Consider the following 12,040-nt stretch of genomic DNA (forward strand, 5'->3'; position numbering starts at 1 on the left):
AGATATAATAAACACCTACAAATATTATATTAAATAAAATTAAAAAATAATTTTCAAACAAATAACATTTTTTATCAGAAATTCTTTCAAAAAATATATTATTACGTACATTTAGCTTTTTTATTTCCTACTCCATAACACCACACAATTCACAACCAACATCTAAATAAAAAAATGTACTTCCATAATTAACATAATTACTCGTTAATTAAAGAAATAATATTATTAAAAACAAATTAAAACACATAACAATTAATTAACATCCCACCCTTCACCCCTATAATCACTACAACACACAGCTAAAATTGAACTCGAAAAAATGAATTACACAATTAAAATGTATTTTCAATTTTTAAAAATACTAATAGTATTTAACAACTAACTATAAAGTAAGTAAAATGAATTTACTCCCCACCCTTTACCCCTATAAAACCAAAACCTGTACAAAAAATAAACAATTACATAATTAATTATCAATTCATTAATATTAATTAACAACCAATTAATATTTAATTAATAATAAATTACCTCCCACAAGTACCACTATACAATCTCTATTAAATCAATATTAATAAATAAAAAACAATAATTAATGTATTATAATTAAATTACTTCCCACTCTATCCTCTATAAACCCACACCTGCTATGGAACTAAAAAATGCAAAATACACCACATACATTTAAAATATATACTAAAATACATAACATTAATTAAAAAATCGATATTTTAAACAACTATATTTTTGCAAACGATATTGATGACTTCTATATTTTTTTATGATACTTCTTACCTTAAAATTGATACTCTAGACCGCGATATTCTTGCTGTCGATATTTAGGTGTCACAATATTTATAACTCGATATTTGTGTAAGTCGACATTTCTAACTCAATATTTTGTCTAAATACCGAAGCTCCCAGCCCTGGGCTCATGTCTCTGATCAGCCTTGTTGCAAAGTGCCCAGGACAGGGTCAGCAGGTCCCGGAAGGTCTGCTCCCGTTTCACAAGCATGAAATGATGTGGCAGGGCTACCCGTCAGAGATCCATGAGGCTTTCCTAAGGCCCCATGTCTAAGGCCCAGCTTGGGCTCTAAGAAGCTGGGGCAAAAGTACTCCCAGATTAAGCCATGCATGTGTAAGTGCACACTACCTGTACAGTGAAACTGTGAATAACTCATTAGATCAGTTGTCAGTCCGGTGATTACTTTATCTGTTACTTGGATAACTATGGTATCTGGAAGTAATACATGTTGACGAGCGCTGACATCCCAGGATACGTGCATTCATTAGACCACAAACAATCCAGGCTTGTCTGACCGCTTTGGTGACTCAAGATAACCATTGGCCCATCTCATTTCACTGTGACAGCAACAATCCATTCAGACGCCTGCCCTATCAACTTTCAATGGTACTTTCTGTGCCTACCATCGCCGCCTCAAGTAACAAGGAATCAGAGTATGATTCTGGAGAGGGAGCCTAAGGAAAGGCTACCAAATCCGAGGAAGCCAGCTGGCACACAAATGATCCTCTCCTGACTCAGGTAGGTAGTGACAAAAAATAACAATACAGGACTCTTATGTGGTCCTGTAATTGGAATGAGTATAGTTTAAATCCTTTAACAAGGATCCATTGGAGGGTGAGTATAGTGCCAACAGCCAAGGTAATTCCAGCTCCAATAAAGTTGTTGCAGCTAAAAACCTTGTAGTTGCATCATAGGGTCAAGTTGGCAATCTGCTGCAAGGCAAGCTACCGCCTGCCTTAGCCCTTTCCTCTCTTCACCCCTGGATGCTCTTGACTCAGTGTCCTGGGGGTCCAAAGCATTGACTTGAAAAGCATTAAAGAGTTCAAAGCAGGCCAGTCACCTGAATGCTTCAGCAAGGAACAATGGAATAGGACTCAGTATCTATTCTGTTGGTTTTTGGAACTTGTAGCATGATTAAGAGGGACAACAGCGTGCATTCATATTGTGCTCCTAGAGGGGAAATTCTTGTACTGAGGCAAGATGTAACAAAGAAAAGCCATTTCTAAACAATGTTTTCATTAAACACGAATGAATTCGGAGGGTTGAAGATGATCAGATACCATTGTAGTTCTGGCCATAAACAATGCTGACTGGCGATCCAGTGGCATTATTGATATGGCCCACAAGCAGATTCTGGGAATCCAAAGTCTTTGGGTTCTGAAAGAAGTATGTTTGTAAAGATGAAACATTGAAGGAACTGATGAAAAGGCACCAGCAGAAGTGGTGGATGAGGCTAAATTTGACTCAACCTGATAAACTTCACTTGGCCCGGACCCTGAAGGGATTAACAGATTGATAGCTCTTTCTTAACTCTGTGGGTGCTGGTTTTTAGTTTTTTTTTAAACGTTTAGTTAAAGATGTTCCCCAACAGAAACAATCAATACATCTTGAAGTCCCCAAATACACTTTTTGCCACATCACAACAGTTCGAATCATGCAGTAACCCTAGTGCCATACTTAGTAAAATAGGAGCAATACCACAAGTACAACATTACTGCAAGATGGTGGGTTCTGGGTCAGTTTGTGAGCTCATTGACGTCTGATCTAAGAGATACAGTTTGAATGGCTGCCAAATATCAAGTGGGCAAGAGGCCGGGGGTTGTAACTGGGCATACAGTTCTGAGTTGGTGTTACAGTCAATCATGCTATACAGCCAGCCCGTAACCGTGGGGGAGCGTTTGTTGCCCCAAAAAATGGCAACCTCTCTTTTCGGCAACAATAGCGCGAGAGCGCAAAAATGCCGACAGGATTTGGGAAGATCTCCGACATATCCTAGTAGGGCCATGAGTGGAGAAGAAGGGAGGGGTCAGTCCAACATTAACCCCTTCAGTGCTGCGCGAATTTCGCTGCAGTGCTGAAGAGTCATAAATCACATTGACTCATGACAGAAATGTTCCGTCATCAGCACCGGAGCACCGACGCTGATGACGGAACCGTTCCGTCATGAGCATGGAAGGGGTTAAGGATATCGCCTCAAAAACGTTATCCCAGAACAGAGCAACCCTGGTACAGGACCATGCCATGTGTGCAAAGTCAGCCATGGGGGTCTTACAGCGAGGACAGGCATGAGGCCTGGAGGAGTTCATGCGGTGGAGTGGTGGTTCTTAGTTGGTAGAACAATTATCCTGATTAATTCCAAAAATGAAGATGACTTCTCCATGCTAACTAGTTATGGGGTCTCCTGCAGTTAGGAGCTCAACTTCTTAGAGGAACAAGTGGAGCTCAGCCACACAAGATTAGACAATAACAGGCCCTTGATACACTTAGATGCCTGGGGCTGCACGCACACTACAATGATCGGATCAGTGTGTGCCTACTCTTCACTGACAGGTGTGGTTAACCCACTAATTGCTGTTCATGATAGTGATTGGGGAGTACAATTATTTCCCATGAACCAAAAAAATCTATAAGATTTCCGTAGAAGAACCTGTGGGAGGATTATTGACTATGAAGCAACCCAAGTGACTGATGTTGCCAGCCTGAACCCTCAGCCTCCACCCAGATGGAACCCAAGGATAAGGGCACGCACGGCCCTCATGCACCCTGGCTGCTGAAACAGTCTTTGGCCACTGGGTGCTTGAGCGGGACAACGAATGGGGTAGGCTTCTCCACCCAGGAGGCCTTGACCGATGCGCAAAGGACCAAGGTGTGTAACCCGTAACAGCCCCACTGGGAGGGGGTCAATGCAATGACAGAAAGCCATCCTGAGAAAGAAGCCATGCTCACCCAGCACAACCCCGAGGGAAACTTAATTGCAGTGTCTCCCTGGGCTGATGCCACCCCACCCAAAGGCCCTACCACCTTGGCCCTCCCACACCTGACCCCAGCCTGCCTGTGTTTTGAGTGATCGAGGATCAGCCCATCTAGGGCAGCAAGGCAGCTGGTATGATAAGAAGCCAGGGCAACATAGACACCCGGCTCTTCCCAGCAGAGGTTCCATGCCCCCTTGAACTAAGCGCCACTTTCAAGGGAGTAGGAGGGGAAGCCGCCTGTAACAGTCCACGATTCTATGCATTTACACCTCCACACTCTCTGTCATTTGGTGTATGTGCTTGCCTGAGAAGTTTATGGGAAAAAGCTACCATCTTGGGACTAACCCCCTCCTTGTCAGAATCCCCCCCAAAACCACAGCAATACCACAGTGGTGAGGAGCGTTGTTTGGTCTGAGATTTCCACCCTCTGGGCCAATGCATACAGCTGCTCATTTTGGGACCAGAATGTGGATGTAAGGGGGCTGCCACCCCCCCACCTTATTGTACCACATACTCATGGGGCACCTAGATGACCTGATTCTGGGTCAGGATTTTTGTAAGTAGTAAAGCAGCTACCTTTCTGCGATCGATTGAAAGCCATCCTCTAAGCCAAGCTTTTGTCTATGTCCTTGGGGGCCTGTACTCCCTGTGGTCCCTCTGCTGTCAGGCCAGTTCGAGGGATCAAGTGGAGGACTATGGGAGGCTGCCTCCACGATGTGCAGAGCAGCATGGGGACCTCACTCTCTCACCCTGCACTGCAGGTCAGCAGGATGACAGATGGCTGAAGCAGGCACAAACAAAGTCCCCTGGAAGCAGGAAACCAGTGGTTGGATCTTGGTAGGCACCTCCTGAGCACCAGTCTTGTCGCTGGCTGCTTCCTGGACACTCCGATTACCAGGTCATCCCAAGCCATCTGTTCACTGGGCTGGCTGACCCAATGATGGGTCTGACGCTGGATGATCAGGTGACCGGTGGGATGACCAGAATAGCAGCACTTTCAGGTGACCGGGCAGCGAGGGGGGTTTTCTGGGGGCTTAATCCTACTTAGCTCCCCAGGCTCATGCACCAGGAAGGTGGAAGGCACCAACCCGGGGCACCCTTAACCAATAGACTATGGTGACAGTCCCTACTCAGGGCATAACGCTGCAGACTAGCGAGTGTGTCCCTCTGGGGTTTAGAGCAGTGACAGGACTCCTGTGAAGTTCCAGCCACTGGGCAGAGCCTGGGGCACGGTGGTGTCATACCAAGTGTGAGTCTGGGGCTCATGCAGTCTGAAAACAGTTCCAGTAACCAATGTACACGTATGGGTGTGCCAACTCAGTTAACCATGTCACCAGCTATCTTGAATTATGCCCAGTCCTCTGAAAACGTTTAGCTTTGTAGTCTTAATATGGTGCAAGTCAATTTGGAAGAGACTGTCATTTATGCCGTCACAGCAATGATTACAGGGACACAAACTTGTAGGAGAAGAGAGAAATGTCTAGCAGTGAGTTCCTCTCACTTTCATACCATGCCACCAGTGTGACTTTTGCTCATTTGGTACAGCGCACACAGTATCACTGAGTAAGTGCATCCATCCCAGGGTTTGGGCCTCAGGGCACACCAATCATTTGCTATTGCGCTTCAGTTATAACACTTCAGATCTATTGCTACACAGGTACCAGCTGGAGTAAAACAAGATTGACTCCTTAGAGACCAGCCAACAAGTAGTCCCCTGTCAGAAGCACTCTATGGACCTATTGAGTTTGGAAGATGGTCTGCTGTTCCTCCACCAACACTAACAAGCTGCTGGAGGTCTGCTGTTGGAAGAGGAATGTTCCCAGTACGATGTATGGATGTGCCCCTGCCCTGCGTGCCCGAACTGTATATACCTGTAATCCTGTTTTTTGTTTTTTTTGGTCATGCCACACATTAATCCCATTTGAATGCATTGAACTAGGCCTGGTCTTTGATGATGATAGATTCTGGATCTTGTCTTAAACTGGGAGAGATGCACCAAGTGTACCCTCATAGTCACAGATGACTACTGTTCCTGTCCCCAGTCCCAGGTAGGGTACCGATAGACTTGTTACAATCCATGTCTGAAATGTGGGGTCCCGTTATTACGAGTACTTTTAACACTTTCCTATCTACCACTATACCCCCCTCCTGGTCTCCCGCGGATTGTACCCATATTTAAAAACTGTGACCACATGTCGCCCAAGTTCTATCCACCTATCTCACTCATCGACAGCACTATTAAAATCATAGGTAGAGTAATTTATGATGGTTTGGTCAAATGGGCAGCTGACAACGACATACTCTCCCCTTTTTAATTTGGATTCTGGCCAAAACTAGGAACCAATAAACAATGTTTGAATCTGGCTCTGATCATTTCTAAATACAGAAAGCTGCCCCATCTATTTACCTCTCATGGGTCTTTCCACCACCTTTGATTCAGTAAACAGAACCATCTTTGGTTGGATCAAGGTCAAGGTGTGGACCACCTTTGGTGAATTACCTATACTGCCTGCATTCAGACCTTTCAGTCCGGGTTCGTTTAAATTCCCTTGGGGAGCTTCTTTATGAATTTCCTCTGAAGAGTGGAGTGAGGCAGGGTTGTATATTGGCACCTTTATTATTTATTTTATATATCAACGTACTAACAGCCCATTTTCTACTACCCACACAGACATACCCAGAATCGCTGTCACCCCTATCTCTGCTTTACTGTATGCTGATGATTTTGTATTGTTAGCCCTCACTCCAAAAGCACTGAGACATCAGGTGAACTGTTTTGCTTCTTTTATGCACAATCTGAATCTAAACACTGATTATTCTAAGTCGCACATCATGTCCTGTGGCCTGGGCAGACTAAGGCTAAATAAAATTTGTATCAACGGGAATGCTTTCACGACGGTTGAGAACTTTTGTTATTTAAGATTAAAATACAGTTCAAGAGGGTCATGGAATCATCATCTTGCTCAGAATAGTGTTAAGTTAATTAAAACTGTGGGCACAGTCTGCAACCTCCTTAGACCGCATATTAGGGGGACTGTGTTTCCACAACTGAAAGTTTACAATTCGCAATACATCAGTGTAGCCACCTACAGGGCTGGAGTATGGGGTTTCAGTAAATGTTGTTCTCTGCAGGCAGAGGAAACCTGCTTTTTGGGACTGTTGCTAAGTACATCGCCATCCACTCCTAATCTCATTACCCACTCTGAGTTAAACCAGGGTTTTATTGAGGATAAGATTCAGCTGGCGCCACTTTTATTATGGGTTAGTATTTGGTTGAACCCTGACACCAATGTCTGCAAGGACATTATATACCTGGCTGAGTTATATAAGGGATATTCTTGGTTTTCTCTGTATATTTTGGTGGTTTACCGAACCCTGTTGTATCCCCAAAAATGCCAAGATGGAAGTGAATACTTTATTTAAGGACCACTGCGCAACCATTATGCTAAAACATGAGTTATCCAAACCCTCAGTGTTGTATTATTATAGTCTTTTATACACAGATGATCTCCCTGTGTATTTATCTCTGGACCTGTCAAGATGGGAGTGGTGACTTCTTTTTTGCTTTAGAGAAGGGACAATTTACTGGTTTCTATTTTTTAGACACTCTCTAGAACCAGAGGGGAATATAGTCTCCTCCTGCTCCTGTGATAATCATTCAGCTCAATCAGTATTGCATGTTATGTTTTTCTGCGAATTGCACAGCCTAGCACGAAAACACTTTCTGAGACCTTTGTTATTGAGGCTAGGCCTCCGCCGCTGTTGGCCAGCTCTCCTTCACTTACAATCTCTGTCTTCACCTGAAATCGAGTTAATTGTCTGTGGCTTTCTGAAAGTAGCACTTAGGGGTAGACACACCATGATGGGGTAGTTTTTTCAGAATTTTACACGCGCCTTGGCTCAGTATACAGAGTAGGCAGAGATGTTGGGTTTACTTTTGGGGGATAGTAGGAGTGTATGGTGGAGCCTATTTGAGTTTTTTTTCTCTCTCTATCTCATCTTCATGCTCTTTTAACTGTAGCCACTGCCTCTAATAATACTATACTGAAGCACTGATATCTGCCTTAGACTTGCACTTTTTTGCTCACTTCAAGTATGGTTATCTAATGTATTATTTGATGTGTTTTTCAACTCTCAAGTCCTTCATGCTCTTATTCTTTAACCGCATTTAGTGTACGAAAATTTTTAAATTTTGTCTGATTACAGCTATGTGCAATATTTTTATGTACTTTAATGGCCTATTGTTCCTAGACTGAATAAAGTTATATTGAATTGAATGGAATTGACTACTATTCCTGGCATTGGTTTCATGTATGGAGCACAATGGCGGAAGCATGTCATGATGGGTGAACTATAGTGACAACCCTTTTTACCTATGAGACATAAATGCACAATGACAGGTGCATTCACCTAATGTTCTACAGCTCATGATGAACCAGAAATAGTGAACACCAACATCCTATTTGTTGTGTATGTGTGCTAGGATTTATAGTGTGCCATGTACGAATGATTGAGGCCTGCGGGTTCCATTTTTTAAGTCAACACCCTGGATCAGGGTACAGGATGGAGAAGAGGTTGCTTTCCCCAGGCTGTACATGTGAATTGCTAGCATCTCCTAGATGGGAGAAGAGAACATGAGACACTGTTGTGAGGAAAGAGGAGACAGGCTTCTTTAGAAATGCCATAGCCCTTCCTAGCACATTGGGATGTAAATCACTCTGCAGCTGCTGTTAGGTAGATGGCAGGGTGTGCACTATGAGGGCTGCAGTATCTGTTGAAAGGGAAAGGAATTCTTCGAAGGGTCTCTCTTCCTGATCTCTGTGGGAAGGGGTTGTAAATAGCTCGGTGTGGCCTTCTCACACCTCTTTGTATTTCTGTGGTAGGCACTCCACCTGAAAACTGCCTGCTCGGCAGAGTATCCTTGCTGATAAAGGCCAGGTTTTGAAGGTAGGCTGGCCAGGACACATGAATGAGGAACTCACCAAAGTCAATTCCAAGGAAGTGAACCTGGAATACACATGCTTTCTCTGTGAGACTGCAAGTAAGATCGAAGCCCAAAGCCCATTGGGGTTTGTTTTGCTCTCTTCTACCAAGGAAGGGGTAGTCCACAGAGTACTCAGGGACAATGTGGCAGCCAAAAGTTGGTGTTGCACGAACAAACAACTCTCCAGAGGCAATGGAACATCACCTGGAGTCTAATGAAAAAGAGGAATTACTAGACTGGCCTTCGTGCCAACACATCCTGCCTGTCAGCAGGGGAAAGAAATGCCAACCCTGCGGGGGAAGTTGATCTTGGAAGAGATAGCTTTAATTGACACTGGCTGACAAAGACTCACAAAAATACTGCATTGAAGATACACTGTACCACTGGGACAGGCAGTGCGTTAATCACCATTTACCCCCTTCATAGTTACCACGGCACCCAGAGTTGTGTGCCCAAGTTTTAGGCCTGGCCAAAGCTGTAATAAGCACTGGCTTGTGGCCTGTGTGCCCCACAAGAGGGTTGCATGACCCTGACACTGTCCAAGTGTGCTGTTGGGTCAGGATCAGTCCTGAAGACTAAGTGATGTGAGATGGCCCCCTGGAGTGCCTTGTGAAGAATCAAGGCCATCGTCTCAAGCACTACATACTGCAGCTAGTTCCTGGTAACTGCCACGCCGAAGAACCATCATCTGGGAGTGTGATGTCATTGCACCCAGCAAGAAATGCCAGGTACTCATCGGAATGTCAAAGTGAACCCTGCCATGAACAGAGATCCACCACTACGCGCCTAGAAGAGGGCCACCAACAGAAGCCTCTGCTCCAGCTGCGACACTCCAAGCAATGTACTGGCTGGCCACCTCCATATGGCTCTCCTAAACACTGCCAGAACCTTCTTAGAAGCTCCCTGCGACCAGTGAGTTCTTATTGGCATGGGAGAGCCAAGTGAAGCCTGGCACTGCTCCTAACAACTGGGTGAGAGACTAAAAAGACGCTTAGTGCTAAAACCGAACGGTGGGGAGGGTGTGTGAATTTCCCCCATGGGCAATACCTCAACCTCTGGATCCACAGAAAAGGGGAAATCTACAACGGGTAGTTAGAGGGTAGCTGAGATAGCAGGAAATAACTTTGAAGCATAAAGACTCACTCCTGCAACTCACTTATCGAGACATTATTGTAAGAGTAGTCAAATTCTGTTTCATAATTCAGTATAATAAAGTACTTGTGCTATATACAAAGAGAATCAATGGCCAGGAAATTGGTCTTATTGTGCTGCTGGGGCAGTGGAGTTGATTACTGAGCTTGTGCACCCCAAACTAACTTCACTTTGAAGTCTGTGACTGCTCACCTGCTGTCCAAATACTTGTTATGCAAGCAATGACAAATCCCACATGTGCGGAGGACAGCATTCTAGTAAGAGGATAATGTTCTGTCACATCTCAGTGGCACCCTCTCCATACATATCACACTTATAAATCAGGTATATTTTTCATTGACTCCCACTGCACTGATTCCACTCATCCAAGCATCACTACAGAACTTCAAAGCTGTGAATACACTTAAAATGATGTTGCAAAAAAACATGTCCATCCTTCCCATAAAATCATCGAAAAGGGCTGAAGTTGATCATGAATTAACCACTTGGCAGTACATTGTGTTTTAGGTGAAGCTCTGAGAAGTTTCTAGGCACAGAACAAGGCAAGTAAAATTTGGCTTTCTACAGCTGCTCTAGGACAGTTCTATAGGGGGTGGTCAGAGCTGGGGGACCTCAGATAGGCTTAGTTAGCTGTGGGTATGAGTATGGCAGTGGATACTTGAAAGGCAGGAGCAGCACCCAGAGCCACATATATTTTATGATGGGGAGGCAACATGAGAGACATATCATGGATGCTGATTGAGTAAGCCCTATGGCTGTGGTCTAGAGGGTTGTCTGAGCTGAAGTGCTTGGTCTTAACAGAGAGCAAGGCGAACTGTGAAATGTGGACCAGTACTTCGAGAGTTGCAAAAAATGTGAGGAAAACGTAGTGAGGGCTAGTGGTGGGCAGAGTGGAGCAGGACAAATGTAACTGATCCCAGGCATATTCCTACGACTATCTAGATAGCTGCACTTTTTTTCATTGGCACGTAAATCTAAACTTCAAAGTGTCTAGGGGCATATTCATGGGAGCTTTGGGTCGCGTTTGCACCACGCAATGTGGTACATGTATAACTTAAACCTCTAAGTCTTATTTATGATGCCACGCAAAGTCACTTTGCTTGGCTCTGAGTGGACTCATAAATCTGGAGTAGCGTAATGCAGAACAAAACACTGCATTGAGCTACTCTGCCTTTGGTAGGCATTCCATGGGCATTGTGGTGGTGTTCCCACGAAGCTCCCATGGATTTGGACGCATTCCAATATTAATAAGAACGTTTAGGCGTGGGAATGCACCAAAATCTTAAATCATACCTTGAGAGTCATAACAAGGAGAAGTGTCCTTATTCCTCCTCATTTTTAGGTCGAGCATAGCGCAGCACAGCACACATGCGCTGTTCTAGGGGATGACCTTTTGGAATCGGTCTTCACTTGTAGAACACTTGTGCGTGTGGCGGCATCCACCTTGCGGGAGTGAGCAGCGGCACGCAGGGGCCATCTGTTTCTAATTAGCATGGCCTTGCTCGTTTGTTTACATATGCCTGTCTCGCGGTCGCTTTCACTTTCTTGCCTGTCTGTGGGTCGCTTTCACTTTCGTGCCATGCAATCCCTTTGCACTGCGTTTAATCACGGGAGTGTAATCTCATTGAGAAACTGGACAGGATCTTATCAGATCATAGGTCTTGATTTTTATATAATGAGTAGTAATATTCATAAAAGGCATGGTTAAAGTCTATGTGAGACGGGAGGATTACTCCTGCAATCTCCCAAATGTAAGTAAATGGTGGGCATGTGTTCTTGGCTCTAAGCAGTCTAGCAAGCAGCCTGCCGGGTGTGTACGCTTCAGCCTGTGTGTAACGCGTATTTAGTGTAATCTAGGCAACATAAACTCTTCTGCAATGCTGTCTTTTTTATATTGTGTCAAGTTGGGGAATTTATTATGAGAAGTGCCTGCAAATCTCAGATTCTTCTGAAAAAAACAGCTGCAGCATTAACACATAATTCCAGTGACCCTGAATATAGGTCAAACTATTGCCCACAGCCAATCATCCACGCTTCAGAAAGGGCAGCCACAATCCTGTTCGAAGCACTTCCCAGCCACCTGGGGGTTATGAAGCACCTCATACATTTTACAGTACATTTCAATATAAT

At 44.3% G+C, this 12,040-nt stretch overlaps 1 pseudogene; it reads left to right on the plus strand.

Annotated features, from left to right (window-relative positions):
- Positions 1-1,095: 1,095 nt before the first annotated feature.
- LOC144830016 (18S ribosomal RNA) lies at positions 1,096-3,466 on the plus strand (annotated as a pseudogene).
- The last annotated feature ends 8,574 nt before the right edge of the window (positions 3,467-12,040 follow it).

The sequence above is a fragment of the Lissotriton helveticus genome, chromosome 4_1 (genome assembly GCF_964261635.1).
Source record: "Lissotriton helveticus chromosome 4_1, aLisHel1.1, whole genome shotgun sequence".
Classification (NCBI taxonomy): domain Eukaryota; kingdom Metazoa; phylum Chordata; class Amphibia; order Caudata; family Salamandridae; genus Lissotriton; species Lissotriton helveticus.